The sequence below is a fragment of the Fundulus heteroclitus genome, unplaced genomic scaffold (genome assembly GCF_011125445.2).
Source record: "Fundulus heteroclitus isolate FHET01 unplaced genomic scaffold, MU-UCD_Fhet_4.1 scaffold_320, whole genome shotgun sequence".
NCBI classification, from domain to species: domain Eukaryota; kingdom Metazoa; phylum Chordata; class Actinopteri; order Cyprinodontiformes; family Fundulidae; genus Fundulus; species Fundulus heteroclitus.
Window position 1 is genome coordinate 87,670 of NW_023396730.1, and position 16,161 is coordinate 103,830.

The window sequence follows — 16,161 nt, forward strand, 5'->3', positions numbered from 1 at the left end:
TCTGAGCTTTCAAATCAACAACAATAACTTCTTTGAATTTTTTTGCTTGCTGTTTATATCCATATTCATATAGTTTTAACCCAAGAAAAAGTTTTTAAATTTCTAGGTCATTCCAGTCTTACAGTTTGCTTGCAACTGGGACAGGAGCTTAATACCCTTGAAAGAGACTTTAGGAAAAGTTTAGTAACCCCAGGTACTTTGTTTGGCAGTGTGATTCAGTCTTAGTTTGACAAATACAGAGACAACAAATTAATAAGCATTATAGAGCGGTTAATGGGTTGGGTTTCTGCAATGTTATCAGCAAGTTAAAAACTCATAACCAATCTCTGCTCAAAATGGTGATCTGCACCGCCTAATGTACTTTCAGCAGTTATCACTGGATACACTCAAAGTGTCTGTAGTGCAGGCAGGTCTCCATATTTCGTCACTTATTTTATACCCCAAATAAGTGATTTCACTTTCAGAAACGTACCAAAAAAACACAACCAGTGACTCATCAACAGTAAGAGCGCGTCTCAGTCTGTAATTTCAAAACAATGGTTAGAACAAACTTAAATTACTGTAGTTGTTCTTGTGAGTGTGTGCTTTAATGACTGAGTGCAGTGTAAAGCCTTTTGGTGTCCTATGGTCTACATGAATTAAAAAAAAAATACAAGAAATTAGCTTTTTGGAAATTGACCATAATGTGATTGTTAGGACATATGGAGAGAAAAATGCACAAAAGTGAAGGAAGCTTAATTCTGCTTAATATCTAAGCAACGTTTTAATTTTTTTTCTTTAACAGCGACAACATTCTGCAGTCCGTCAAAGCAGAAGATATTCTTACAGATTCTGAGATTAAGGTGATGACATTCATTATTATGTAGAAGACAATCATATTTTTCAGGAAATTAAATAAAATTGTGAATTTAACTTAATCTAAAATGTTGCAGGACCTGGAAAAGAAGTTGCAGACTTGTGACATTCTGTCAAACAGAATGTATGACAGAATGTCCTTTCCTTTTGAATTATTTGTTGTATTCTTTTAATGCTGTAGGGTGTCATCCTAGTTACAGAAAAACTTTAAGAAGCACCCAATCAATTGCTAAAATTTAAAAGTCTTGTCAATTACAATTAACAACACTCATGATAACTGCCTGCCTTGTTGTTACAGACAGAGGTTCTCATCACATGGCTTGAAAACATTCTGTATGTCCCTGGCAGTGAAGATGTTGACCAACACATGGGCTGTGTCTCATTCCGCCTACTTCCGTCAGTGCACTGCTGATGTACACTGACCACTTACTGCCGTAGTGCCCACTTTCGACCGTTAGTAGTGTTCCAAAAGGAACACTTATGTTAAAACACTTACCGGAAATGACGGGATGACGTGACGAACGCAAAAACACGTGACCGCAAATTTTTCAGACCGCCAAAAAATATATGCCGGCGTTTTTTTTTTTTTTTTTATAAAAACAACAATCGTTTACATTCACAGCATGTTGAAATTACATCGCCTCCGACGTCAACGCAGGATCCTCCAAATATTGGCTGAACATGAGGTATGTTCGTGTATTTTACAAACACCTATCGAGTACAATGCCTCGTATTACCACCATTACTTACATTTATATGATTGCGGTGTCGCGGCTCCGGCTGTCTCGGCTGAATTGTCCGCCATTATTTTCAAAATGGGAAAATCTTCCCGACGTCCCTAGCCCCTCCCTTTCCGCTTTGTAGTCAAGATGGCGTCCGTTTAGTGCGAGTAGGGTCCATCGTTACACACTGCATTTTGTGAACGTTTTTAGGGGTCATCCGGGTACTTTCAGTGCACTGACTTTTTGTGTTATCTACACTACCTACTTCAAACTAAGTGTTCGAAGTGTAGAAGTAGGCGGAATGAGACACAGCCCACTGGTCACAGAGGTGATTCTGCCTGAGGTGAGCTTCAGTCCCTAAAACCGAGAAAGACAAAGCAATTACTAATGGCATAGGTTTGTAAGTGTAAATGGGCTTGGTGACAAAAACACTTTTATATGTCTATCTGTGCTGGTGAAGATTATCAGTCATCCAGGTCATCGACTCCCCTTTACAAAGGCTTTCAGTTTAATTTGGATGTTATCTAAGCCATAAAAAGGCATTTTTGTCCACTAGTACAAAAGCTTGGAACTTTTTTGGAAAGAATACGTCCATCTGTATTTTTAGTGGACCAAAAACTATCAAGGATGAGAGATGTTCAGAAAGCGTTAAAGAAGGATTTTATAATGTGAAATGGGTAACATTTGAGTTTTACATAGGGGTTTGATCCTTTATGTACTCATCTGAACATTAACTGAACACAAAATGATCTGCAGACAGACAACAAATGCTGATTTGATTGGGATGGAGAAAACTGAACAGATCATACGATGGAGTAAAAACACAACAAAGCAGAAAACATTACCAAAAATAACTTGCCACAAAAAAATTAATATTTCAGTGACAGCAACAACTTGAATAACAACTGAACTTGAACAATGTCTCCCTCTTGAGTCCTTCTGTAAAAATAGGTACCAATTTTACAATGGCTTCCAACACCTCCAGGTGATTTCTGGTCTGCATAACCAAAACAAACTTTAAAAACAAAACAAATGTAAATAGACAATTGACAAATATTACAATGGACACCCATAAAAATATTTGTCCTGATGCAATGCCCTTAACTTAAATTATGTATCATCTGTAAATGGTCTTAGGGAATAATAACCAATACTAAAATTGTGTGATAATAAGAGTATCCATTATTAAAAAAACAATTTGAACATGAAATGTGACTGATTTAGTGTTTTACAACTGCTGTACATGATTTGTATTTTTTTTTTTTAGGTTGTCATCCAGTGGCTGCAAAATAACAACCTTTGCCGCTACCAAGCCGAGATGATGCTCATAAATACCGTGAAGGAAAATGAGGGGTAAATAACAATTGTGTGTGCACAACTACATATACTGCAGTCATTAAAGGATACAGTACTGGCTCACCCCCCCCCCCCCCTCCTCTCTTTTTGTTCATTTATTTCCAGACTTTCGGAAGCCCGGGAAGAAGAAGCCACAGAAAAGGTTAACAGAAAAGGGTTAAACTACATAGCTATTTGAATGGTGGCCAGGGCTAGCCTAGTGTCAGGTTCCAGGAGAGGAGAGACTGGCACCCTGTACTGGCAACTGTCAATGGCCACTAATTTTCAGACAAACTACATCGTTCCATCAAATAAATATGACTTTAAGAAAGGTTTGACACTGTTTATTAAACAATGAGATCATAATTTCAAAACAAAAATCCACCTAGAGTCACCCTGGACTGGCACCCTGTACTGGCAGCCTGTTTCTGTTGTGGCAGATGCCAGTGGAGACTGTCAGCCTAGTGACATCTGCCAGTAATACGCCGTGGCAGCCAGACCTGCCACCGGAACTGCCAGAATGACCTGCTACTGCGCTTGCTGTCTCTCCAGTCCGGCGCGCATGCGCGAAAAACCCGCATCAAAACAATAAAAATGAACTGGTCAATTAGCAGCCTGAATATCGCTGTGACGTTCAGCAGCCTGCCATTTCCAATCAGAAGTCCCAGTCAAGTTTAAAATCACCCAAGGCGCTCCCATGCACAATCATGGAGAGTCTTTTTAATTAGCAATTAATTTCTATGGGCTCTGTTCTGTTGCCATCCAGTGGCTCAAGAAGAAACCACATCAAACATCGCAACGTAGAAGTGTTAAGTTGGCTTTCTGATTTTTTAGTAACTAAACGGGTGACCTTGGCATTCATCATAATCCCCCCCCCCCCCCCCCCCCCCAATAACTTTGACAGGAGCCGCCACTGTCTAAAATCCAGGCATGTTTAAAGCGGGAAACAAAAGATAAAGATGGTTTTCAGCAGTTTGGGGAAGCGTATATCGTCTTTATTCCTATGCTAAGGCCTGACAAACATGGTGGTGCCGTTTAACCTGTTAAGAAATTGTTCCTGAGGGGAACAGTGTCAGAGGGAATTGGGCCTTTAAAGCAGCTCCGCGGTCTGGTCAAGAGCTCTGCAACATGTCCAGGTGCTGCATCGAGACAGTCCACCTACCTTTACCAGGTACACACAGTCCAACGCTGAGAGGACTACACCAACCGCTGTGGCTCCACACGGCTGAAGGTCATAGCTTGGTGGGGAAAAAAAACGGAATGAGTGACTGACTAAGCTAAACTAAGCTGCCCCCCTGCTGCCTGTCACATAGATACTCCCAGTTAATTCATCTGATGGTCCAGCTTCTGAAAGCTACATGTGCTCAGGAAACTCGTTTTCTCCATCTGCTTTGTGATGCCTACAATAGCTCAGAAAATCCCCCAAAGTCACCATCACCTGAACGCAACATCAACCAATGAAAATGTCGAAAAGCGCTCACTCCGTAGCCTGACAGCCCAGTGGTCCAATAGGATGTCTCCTGAGTGCTGAGCTCCGTCCTATCCTTGTGAAACAGACTAAATGACTTCCAACGATTGACAGTTTAGCTAGCAAGTCCAAAAAATGGCCGTTTATTGAGAGGCCTGTAAGTGAGATGGGCGTGAAAGTGGCAGCGCCGTAAACAAATCACAAGAAGTGGGGGGGGGACCGAGATGGGCGTGTCTACCGCATAGTGCGGTTGAATCGCAGCGCATACAATGGCTGCCCGAAAGAGGAGAGAGCAAACAATTTTCAGGCCCGCCGCGTCTGACAGAAAATATGAGAAAAAAATTATAAAAAATTCGGAAAATAGTTGAAAGTCAAGAAAAAGTCCACAGAAAGGATGTGGAAGCTCCCGGGGTAAGTTTGGTGCAAATGAAACAAACGGGCACCCCGCTGATGCCTTCAAATATCGGGGTTATTTAAATGAGGAGAGGTGGGGTGAGCTGGGGAAAAAGTTTCTGTTAATCAGTCCTCCGTTTCGGAGCAGAGAAAACCCCAGCGGAGCGCTTTCTTCCTGGAAACCCGTCAAGAAGTTCAGTTAGTGCGGTGTGAGTGCCACTGTGCGCTTCCACGAACATTAAAGGCATTATGAGCCACACTCAGAAAGTTGGAGCAAAGTGCCGATCTCTTCTCTTTTTTTCATTTAATGACAGCGACAGTGTGGCAGGAACCTGGACTCAGAAACAATAGCCTTTGTTTCTGTTGTCTTCAGAAGCACCTAGTTCTGTTTCAGCCGCACGATCGTTGCCGTGAGCAGGCAAACGCGCTGATTTGAGCATCTTTTGTGGATACTAACGCCAAACGGAGCCGCGACAGCAACACTGTAGGGGAGACTGAGCATGTTGGTAGAAACGGACGGCACCTTGGCAGGGCTGCAGCCTGAAGGAACAGAAGCCCAACCTGATAGTCCTGAAAGGTGCAGAGTGGAGGGGAAGTGGTGCATGTGGAAGCGTTGTCTGGTTGCCTGCTGCTGGCAGCTGATGTTTTCTGGAAGATGGCAGAGTTTAGTAGCGCTGCAGTGGGCAGGTTCTCCCTAACAGAACAGAACAGAACCTGTCTGCAGGCGGCTGCTTGGTGAACCTGGCCGGTCCCGGACCTCCTGCTTTGGAAGTTCGGGCGGCACGGTGTGGATCTGTTGATGCTTCCTGATGTCCAGGATGAGGGTGATGATGAACATGGTGTGCTCTGTAGAGATGGCAGGCGCAACAGCTGCGGAAATGTTACTAATCTCTTTGGTTTGTACTTTTCTAGAAAACGTTTTGAGCCTCAACAAAACTCAAAATAAAATGAGCAAAATTGTATATATTTTTTTATTTTATTTATTGTGTTGCTATGCTACATGAACATTTTTGTATGTCCAGCTGTATTTAAAACACTTCATTACTTTCAAATATCAGTTTTTAAAGTATTTTAACTTGTTTAGAGATATGTTTGTCGCTGTTAAATCCTTGAAGTTAAAGGAGTGTGCAAACATACAGAAAATATCCAGTAAAAAAATCAGTTTTCATATTTTGGGCCTGTGTATAATTAAAGCTATCTCTAAATAAAGTTGAATAAAAGTAGTCTTTTTTCTAGAATCTTTTTGAGAAGAAAATGTATTACCAAAACAACACCAAAAAAATGTTTATGGCCCTTATGTATGACAAAACTAACTGTAAATTTAAAAAAAGGCTTATTCCTACTGCTCACATATTTATTTAAAGAGTTTAATTTGATAGCAGTCTACAATCAGTTAGGTTGTGTTTTTAAATGTTTTTTTTTTCTTTTTACAATTTTATGACTTAAATTTTTATACCTTCTATATATCAAGATTGTAGCTGCCATTATTTTCTCCCATCTTATTTTTACGTGAAAGGTACAAATGTGTTATGATCTCTCAATAACTGTCCTGTTTTCCACTAACTTATTCACTGATGGAGTTTTTTCTGACATTTTTTTAAATGAAAAAGGGGCCTTTCCTCTTTTTCTGATTCTTCAATCCTATTCAGTTTGCATTTTAAGGTAGTTAACTCCTTTTAGTCATTTTTATAAAAAGGCTTATGCCTAAGATGGTTCAGTCAAAGGTTTGCTGTTTAAAAAAAAATTTACTTGGCAAAGAAAAAGGTAACAACTTAAACAATCCCTTACCGCAGCAGTACTTTAATACTACATGACATTAAATTAACATAATTTTTAGAAACTTCTACAAGAACTATACTCAAATAATATTAATTTCATCAAATTCTGACATGTACAAATGTTTTTTATTTAAATAAAGTTAGTCTCCTTCAAGGAGCTACAGATAAAGGTTTTGGCACTGCCTTTGGCAGCAAGTGAACACCATGAAGCACTTAAAAGTAGGCACGATGGCACAAAGCTCCAGAACCTGATGTCTTCCTTTCAGAATACCAAAATAAATTCTGGCATGCAGATGGTCACAGAAATTCAGTAAACCTCGACATGACAGGAATTGTGCTAACATAAATGTTATGCACAAGCCAGATAAAGATCCCACACGTCCATCTAGCTACCGGCAAACATTAATTATAAATGCAGATCTTAAAATCACCCATGAGCTTGAAAAGATAAGCCCTTAAATTGTACATCCTGACTAGACTGAACTCATTTGAAATTGTTATGCTATAAATAATACAAGAAGACTCATCAGTCAATAGGCCATGGCAATATCCAGAAGAGATTGTTTTTGACAAGGTCCATTGGAAAGTTCTATTTGCTACCTTACATAGATTTGGATTTAGAAATACTTTTTTGGTCATAGATCAGATAACTATGGACCTCACCCAATGCTTGTGTGTAAACAAATGACAGGATTCCTCAAAGCTTCAATCTTGAAAGAGGCACCAGTCAAGGCTTTCCACTCTTCCCTCACTGTTCACTTAATTCATTTAACTTCTTGCACCTATTTTTGTCAAAGCAAAACTATTTCTGAAATCCAAACATCTAATAGAAACCACAAAAAATGTTTATAAGCTGATGATGTGGTGCTCTTTTGTGAAAATTGTCTCTTAGGGACAATAACCTCCACAAAGTTCTAAACAATTTCAGACTATCAATTGGAACAAATCAAAGCCCCTTTGTTTCTTCTCTAATATTCATCTCTCTTAAACCATTTCTTTTGAGATTTGAAGCATCAAGTGGGCAGCAATATTCCTAACAGCCTGAATGAGCTGATGCAATTAAATTAAATCTCATTACTGAAATTAATAGAAGACGGCATTACATGGTGGAGAAATCTACTCTCACTCGTGGGAACAGTGTCTACAGTTAAAATGATGGTGTTCCCCAAAATAGATAATATATTCTCTATTTCCCAGTTAAACTACCCCAGACTTGCTTCAAGCTTAGATTCAATGCTATATTGAATTTCTGTGGACGTCTAAGCCTCTACACATAAGTTTAAAAACTTCACTAAAGGCTGAGGGTCTAGGACAGGAATGCCCAAGTCTGGTCTTTCACAGGTACTATTTTGACCCTTTAGAATGAATCCCTTCTTTAACATTAGAATCAAATGGCTGAAGTCCCTCATTGAGCTCAGCAGAGGCATGGTAACAAGCCTTTCATTTAATTCAGATGTGTCAGAGAAGGGATGCTGCTAAAAGTTGCCTTCAACTCCCAAAGTTACTCTCAACAACGAATACAAAACTTTTAGAAGGGTTTTAAACATCAATTTTTAGTTATTGAAGTAAAATGCCAATATGCCAACTATCCACTTATATAGTGCATAATCCTTCGAAGAATGCATTACACAGGACAAGGGGTCCTCCAAATGGGATTTTATTGAGCGAGTCACAGTGCTACATGTAATATGGAAAGCTGAAAAACGGTGTTGGCACCACTGGTCCCACCAGATACCCCACGCGGTTCGGCGAGTATCACCACCTGGAGCTGAGTCTGGATAACGTCACTTCCAGCTGTTCCTCCATCTGTCCAGGATCCAGTATGAGGAGCAGCTGCCCAGGCCCCCCTACCCCCCCGTCGGGGTCAGATCGCACTTCTGGACACAAACTACAGATGCCTTCAGTCAGCAAATCCATCATTATTCAGTAGAAATATAGCGCAATTGTAGTGTCTAAATATGTAACGTATAAAAACATTTTTGTGCTTAAATAAATGGACGGGGAGGAACCTTAATGTGATGCAAATTGACAGGAAAGTTCAGATTGTTGTACTTGAGCGAAATTTTGCTTCACTGTAGATGTGCGACCATCGCGCCTATTGAGTTTTTCTTTGCTTTATGCACTCAATTCATGCTGTATGCATCACTTGAAGCGCATCATTCGCATTGCGGACCATTATTACGCTCCTTAATCCACCTTTACATAGGAATGTAAATCACTTGCTTCATTTGTCTTGTTTGCGTTCGTTGTCAATGTATCTTTAGCAGTAGCTTTGTGTAGCAGAACTGCAAATTCTTCTGGCCAAGATTCAGTGGTTTACACTCATCTGCAGGCCAGCAGTCACTCTTTTAGGGATGATGATGTTTGCATCCTGGATAGAGAGGAACGTTGGTTTGAAAGGGGCGTAAAGGATACCATTTTGTGAAAAGAAACCGCCTGTTGCTAAACAGGTGTGGAGGCGTTTTAGTCTAATTGTCCCCCTCGCATGACTCCGCCCCCTGGGAACAATAAGTGGCCATCAGAGTTATAGACATTATAAACGTAGACGCGTCGTTAGGCGGGTTCTGCCTATGCTGCGGATGAGTCAGAGCGTCCGCCATGTTGAATGTAGCAAATCTGCTGTTAGACTCAGTAACTTGAACAGTATCAGAGGGACTTTAATATCAGAATATACTTTCTTGGTAATATTTTTATTTTTGTAATATTACGATTTTATTTTCATATCCCTTTGGCTTTATTCTCGTAAAGAATAAAAATAATTAAAATAATCTAACCTGGCCCTATTACTCCAGGACTAAAATAGTTCTGCAAACTGTGACTATTTTGGAAATGTCCCCCCTTAATTTTCATAATATGACATTTTTCTCATAATATTACCACTTTTGTCGTTTTTTTTTTTTTTTACTTTATTCTCCTATGACTTTTTTCTCATATTAGCAATTTTATCTCTTTAATACTCCCCCAAAAATTCTGTTCCTAATCTTCACATGGCTTTATGAAATAATGGAGACAACAATGTTTAGCTTTAACCAGTTGATTTTTATATACATAATATCTATCTATCTATCTATCTATCTATCTATCTATCTATCTATCTATCTATCTATCTATCTATCTATCTATCCACCTATTTATTAATAATAATACAAAATCTATATATGCACGTCTATATTTAAAAACATCGACCAATTGCTCTCTTTTCTGCCAATCTCTATCAATTAATCTAATATTTATATTTTATTTAACCTGCATCTATATCTTTCCATCTAAATACTTAAAACCTATATACAGGGAACATAGACGTTCACTACTTTCTGCCACATACAATATGGCGGTGCTGTGGACGTGCAAACCTGCACCCAATGAGGCGCCTACGTTTATTATGTCTGTGATCAGGGTGATCGGTTGGTAGCATGATGGTCCTGCATTTTGCATGTGAACAACCGGTTTCGATTGTTTCAGAAAGAATGGCCAATCTACCCTAAGTAGAAAGTAGCTCCTCTGCGTAGTTCTACCTCAGGCTGTCATACTCAGCGTTTTCGGTTTCAGAACAGGTAATATCAATCAGGTAACTAAACTCAGCGTCCTATTAACCCTGTGTTAAGCGTAAGCCTCATCATGAAAGAGCAGATAACGTGATTCACCATGGCAACGGCAGGAAATAAGAAGCCTGGAAGTGAGCATGATCACGTGTCTAGGTGCAACCCGACAGGCATTGAAAGGAAATCATGATGAAGTATGAAAATAGTGTTTAATCAGGTAAGGTTAAGTTCAGTGATGTCTCTGCATAATAGGTTAAGTGGGGCACTAAAACTTAACACCTCTTTGCAGCAACACATTTTTTTGTGATGCATGCAACCTGACAAATGAAACATACAATTAAACATAAATAAAACATACATTTTCATAAACCAACATTTTAGAAAATCCTTTTTTTATAAGCTAAATATAATTAAATTTTTATACATAAATTTATAAATAAAGGCTCACTCATATTGTTAATTTATTGAACAGAAAAGATTCACATCAATCCGTCAATTAGCTAGCAAGGACAACCAACACTAGATTAATATTTACTTTTAGTTTACATTTTCCTATATATATTTTTTTATTTCTACATTTTATTCCAACAGGTTTTTTTTACTTGATTTTATTCAGTTTTTATTTTCTAATGTTTTGATCATGTAAAGCACTTTGCATTGTCCTTGTACTGAAATGTGCTACACAAATAAATTTGCCTTGCCTAGATGGTCACACACTATCCAGGAGAACCTAACTGTAACGTGTGCAATTCAAGTGTTTTGATTGGATGATCCGAGCTTGGGGCCAGAGGATTTGTGCCCAGGGCTGTCTACTGAGAGCGTGCTACTATTTCAGATGTTCATTACTTAAATGTTGGTGGATCGGCTCTAAATCCTTTTGTTGGAGGATTTAGCCTACTGAGTTTGTCAGTATTCTGGCAGACTTGAATATTAGACACAAATGTTTATAACAGAATTTTATTGCTAAGGGAATCAGTCTTTTTTTAAAAAAAATATTACTCTATAAAGAACGATCCTGTCCCACTGATTATTGCAAACATAGAGCTCCACAGCGACATCTGGTGGGGCCAAATGCAGAGATGCCTCAGGTTATGTTTTTCTTATGTTTAACCTTACTCAACTAAAGTATTTTTTATTTATTTTTTTGCCTGAATGTGGCTTCACCCAACCTTCTAAAAATGATTTTCTTGTTGGTGTATAATTTGTGCCAACCTCACTTTATATTAATCGTATAGGCTATTTTCATATTTTAAGTTGAAGTAAAGATGGTATTATTTAAGTGAAGAAAAATATGAGTGAAAACTAAAATCTATGAATGGAAAATTAGAGCTGGAAGTTTTAAAATTTGATACAGAATAAATTATTGCTTTCATTAGTTCTTTTATTAATCTTGTGGGTCTATGGAGCACCTTTAAACTCGACTATAACTGAGTGCAATAGCAACATTGCTGACAGCACAACATAGTTTCCTCTGAAAATCATCACCTACGTTATTAAAAAGCTGCTGTTGGCATAAAAACGAAGAGCAGCACAAAGAAATTGTTTAGAACTTGGAGACCGTCCCCTCGTTGTTAGAAGAGCGAGGTACAAGCTGAGAATATTAAGATAAATCAATGACAGTGGCAGAAAACGGTAATGCTTGAAATCCAGAAAAGATAAGAGGTTTAATCATGGTCTGTTCAGCCTCTCCAGACAGAGATTTCTATGTCGTATTTGCTCTCCAGCATACAGGTACCTCCAGAAAAGGACACACCTTTTCCAACACTTCTTTATTCAGATCTCAGCTTAAAGAGAAGAAAACTCAGGTTGCCCAAAAAACCCGCTGCCGAGCAAGGTTGTTTGACGGAGTAATTTGTTGTCATAATTTCACTCAGGGTAAAGGTTTCTGAGCTTTCTGAAGCGGAAAAGCTTGGGTATGCAGGAATTTAGCCCAGAAATTAGTATGAATATCCACTAACCCAGATTTCTAAAACAGGGCCCAGGAGTCTTTGTCAAAAATATTAAAAAGCCAGATGGTCATCATTGACGCAGCAACTAAATAAGTCACGACCAAGCTGACCAGTCATACTGTTTTCCCAGTGCAATTTGAGTTTTATCCCTCTTGGAATCAAACATCTTCTTTACACTTGATTAATTTTTTTTGTTTCAACTACCTTGGGAGTTCCACACTCGTTCGCCTCCATTGCTTCAGCTTGTTGATCAATTGTACGCATGTGCAGTGATGTAACCCCGGTCACATGATGTAATAGTAAACTTATACAGAAAAGGCTATAACAAATTAAGCAAAAACAAAGCTTAGAAGACAGAAATAACAAATACTACACCAGCAGGACATCATCTTTCAGAAAAATGTTGTATGCAACGTTTTATGTAAATCTTTGTATGCAACCAGAGCGAGTTACTGGTGTATAAATTTAAGAAAATGTCAAGTAACATGAATATGTACCTTTTTAAAAAGAAAATTGGAATCTATGTCCATTGGTTTCTGGACCTATGGAGGTTTAGAAAAAAAATTAAGGTGTAGTCATTTTATTGGCACGTTAAAAACTGACTTTTACATGTAGACAGATCTAGAAAAAAGTTCCTCACTGTCCAGGACTAATCTAGATCAAACTTGCCTGTTGCTGAATAGTATAAGCAAAACATGCAGACTGACTACTGGATGTGTATTTAGTGACAAAATTAATATTGTTCAGTATTTCAGTTAATGTTTTATGCTACTTTAACATTGAGAATGTAAGAGATTATTTTGTGAAATACATTAACATATATTAACATAACAACTTATAGCAGACAAGGTGAAATACTTCATCTTAGGAATCTGATTCTTTACAATTATTTAGGACAGGGATATAGTGTTCCTGATATTTCCAGTAACAGGTATTTCTCTATGTTAAAGGAGCAACAAAAGGGAATTAACGGACAGAAAACTAAACAGATATTCACATTTATGAAAAATTAAAAGTTACAATATGCAAATAAAATATTTAAACGATCAGAGTCAATGGGCCTGATGTAGAGTAAAATGATAACTTTTATATAGCCAAAAGTATTGGCTTATCTGCCTTGACTTGCATATGAATTTAACGGGTAGCTCACCCCCAAAATTATTATTATTTATTTTTTTTTATTACTAATAAACAGTTAACATGGTTGTCTTAAGGTACTGTCTATGTTTCCTGGTCATTGATCTGACAAATTACTGCATATTTCAAAATCCTCCTTGAAGGGTTAACAGGCTTATTAAATAGATGAAGTAGGGAAATTACCAGTATTGAGAGTAAACATAAGCCACTCAAAATGATGATGAGGATCTAAAATAAAGTACATTCAAACATTTTGATACTGTGTGACAATAACATTTTCCCAAATTTCATCATAATGCCACACATTTCTAATCCAGTGTAATCAGTTAATTTCTCTCCATTGTTTACCAGGAGCATACATGTGGCTTTTTTGTTGTTGTTGTTTTTATACTATTAACCAATCACGGCTCTTAAAACAAAGCATCACGCCTAGCAACTGGATCAACCACACCTCCCCACTCAAATAAACACCTCCGTTCTTGTAGGTCACCCTGTGTTCCTTCTTCTTGAAGAAGGTATTCTCTACAGCTATTTCCATCCTCTTTGCAATGTCTAACACTTTCCTACCTTCTACTTTTCTATTCTGGATACCAAACCTGTCCTGTCACTTCCTCATCACTTCTGTTCCCTGCTCCCACATGTCCATTGAAATTACACCAATCACCACTCTCTAACCCCTGGTGATATTTTGCATCACTTCATTTTACATACTCCAAAACTTCTCCTCTAACTCTCATTGTCCCTGTGAGATATAGCCACTAATAACATTGAACCACACACCTTCAATTTCTAGCTTCATCCCAATCACCCTGACACTCCCTTTACCTCCAGAACATTCCTGACAAACTCCTACTTCAAGAAAACTCCTAAACCCTTTGTCTTCCTATCCACACTATAGTAGAACAGCTTGAACTCTGCTTCCAAGCTTCTAGAATGATACCTTTCCACTTGTTGTCTTGAACATACAGTATATCCATCTTTCTTCTCTGTACCATGTCAGCCAACTCTCTAGCTTTTCCTGTCATAGTCCCTGCACTCAACGTTTCTACTCATAGTCTTAGACCAATAGGCTCAATCTGTATACCTTTATAGAGTAAGGACTCTTTAGCAAAAGCGGAGGTGCGTCAGCGGTTGCCATGCTAAGTGCTGTCCAAATAGTTCAGTCAGTAAGGAAGAAGGTAGGAAGAGTACCTTCTTCCCTCCTGTGGCTAGTTTTGCCTAGGAACCCCTGATGTCCCTTACCGGTGCTAAGAAGCCTTAAGCAGTGACGCGCGGTAGGGTTCATAGCTGGTGAGGCACTGACGTCATCAGAGCGGAGCAGATTTACAAATATATACACTCTACAGAGTAGACTCATTGCTAAGTGCTGAAGGAGACTGATTGAGCCAAATAAATTCACCAAGATACATGGAAACAATATTGATTCTTTGATGAAAAAATACTACTAAATTATTTGCCATTTGATTGGTAAAAGTTTGAGTGATGATGGATTTCTGCATTTGTAACACATTCTAAAAATATAACACACATTACACACAATTCATTACTAAAACAAAACATTAATAATTATCGCTGTCTTACCTCTGCTTATAAATGAAGTTCATGCTGCGCTCTTTCTGAACAAAAATATCGGTCATTTTCCGGTAAAAGTTCTCTTTATCTTCTTCAGTTTTAAAAGTCTCTCAGTCTCAGTGGAGCTCACTGCCAGGGAGGAAAGCCTTCCTTCATCAGTCCTGTTCCGGCTGGATGTTTAGAGTCTTTTTAGTGCTTTACTTGTTTAGCAAAACTCGCCAATAATACATCCATAACTTGCTTTGACTCTACTATTTGGGGATCAGGAGCGGTGCCCCTTGAGCGCCCCCTGCCAAGAGGCCAAGGAACTGCCGTCCTCACCTACAACCAGTTCTCTTCTGGTTATGATCGGCCAGCAGCACGAAAAAAACATGTTACCTGCACACAGTTTGATGACCAAAACACAATAAGCTATCCACATATATTAAATTGTGGAAAATCAGTTCATAACTGTTTGAACAATTGAATTTATGATCTAGAGACAGGAAGATACATTCACAGAATGGAAGCCATCGCAGTTAACATGGGATTGTGCAATCCCAGGGGAGGCCAAGCTCGCTGCAGCCTCACCGGCTTCACTATCAAGCGCCACCAAGGATTTACGTGAAAAAAGCGAAAAGTCTGTGATTTTAAAGAGAATATGATAAAAATTGAGGAAATTAGATTAAAAAAAATAACTTTTATTACAAATGACTGAGTGAATCACAATTTATATTATGTTATCATTATTATATATTTTCTTTTTTTCCATGATGACAAGTGAGGCCTGGCCTCACTTCCCTCCCCTGACTGCACGCCACTGGCCTTAATGTATCCCACAATCCTTTGCTTCACTTGAAGTATCAGCACATAGTTCTTTGTTTTTCTTAAATATTGATTTTTATGAACGCGGAAGTCTGCTCACGTCGATGACGTAACAGGCTGCGTCCTGGCAACCACCTAGCAACATGAAGTGACTGCTCACATCATTCTCAGACGCACTGAATTCTTCGGCAAAATAAAGGAAAGGTTATCTACCTTCACTGAATTAAGCATATAATGTATTATGCATACTTTTTACAAGAGATGTGATCAAAATGCATACAACTGCAGATGTTTTGCTTAAATGCTGTTTTCATATGTACCAGAATCTCCCTGGACTCGGTGACGTAGGTAGAAAAATTTCACTTTGTCATGTCTTTTTAAGAAAATCTTCGGCAAAATTAATAAAGGATAGATTATCTACCTTCCGTGAACAAAGATTCTGAAAATAATATCCATACTTCTCGCTAGAAATGTAATCAGAATGCATAAAAACGCAGTTGTTTTGCATAAATGTTTACTTTTCCATGTCTTTTTTTTTCTGAGAAAAACTTGCTAGTCATGTGACCTGGTTGCAAGCCAATGTAATTTAATAGGTCAAATAAAATG

At 38.4% G+C, this 16,161-nt stretch overlaps 2 protein-coding genes across 5 annotated transcripts in view; one reads left to right on the forward strand and one right to left on the reverse strand.

Moving 5' to 3' along the window:
• The window catches only part of chchd7 (coiled-coil-helix-coiled-coil-helix domain containing 7), a 51,218-nt gene extending 46,770 nt beyond the window's left edge, over positions 1-4,448 (reverse strand). For 2 of the 4 annotated variants that reach the window (XR_004928926.1, XR_004928927.1), the window contains exon 1: positions 4,075-4,369. The gene's annotated coding sequence lies outside the window, so the exon portion shown is untranslated. Of the gene's footprint in view, positions 1-4,074 lie in introns of all 4 variants that reach the window. The other 2 variants (XM_036130270.1, XM_036130271.1) reach the window with 2 other exon arrangements.
• A 162-nt stretch (positions 4,449-4,610) lies between these two features.
• Positions 4,611-16,161, forward strand: part of plag1 (pleiomorphic adenoma gene 1) — a 28,569-nt gene continuing 17,018 nt past the window's right edge. Inside the window, exon 1 of the mRNA XM_012858011.3 lies at positions 4,611-4,791. The gene's annotated coding sequence lies outside the window, so the exon portion shown is untranslated. The remainder of the gene's footprint in view (positions 4,792-16,161) is intronic.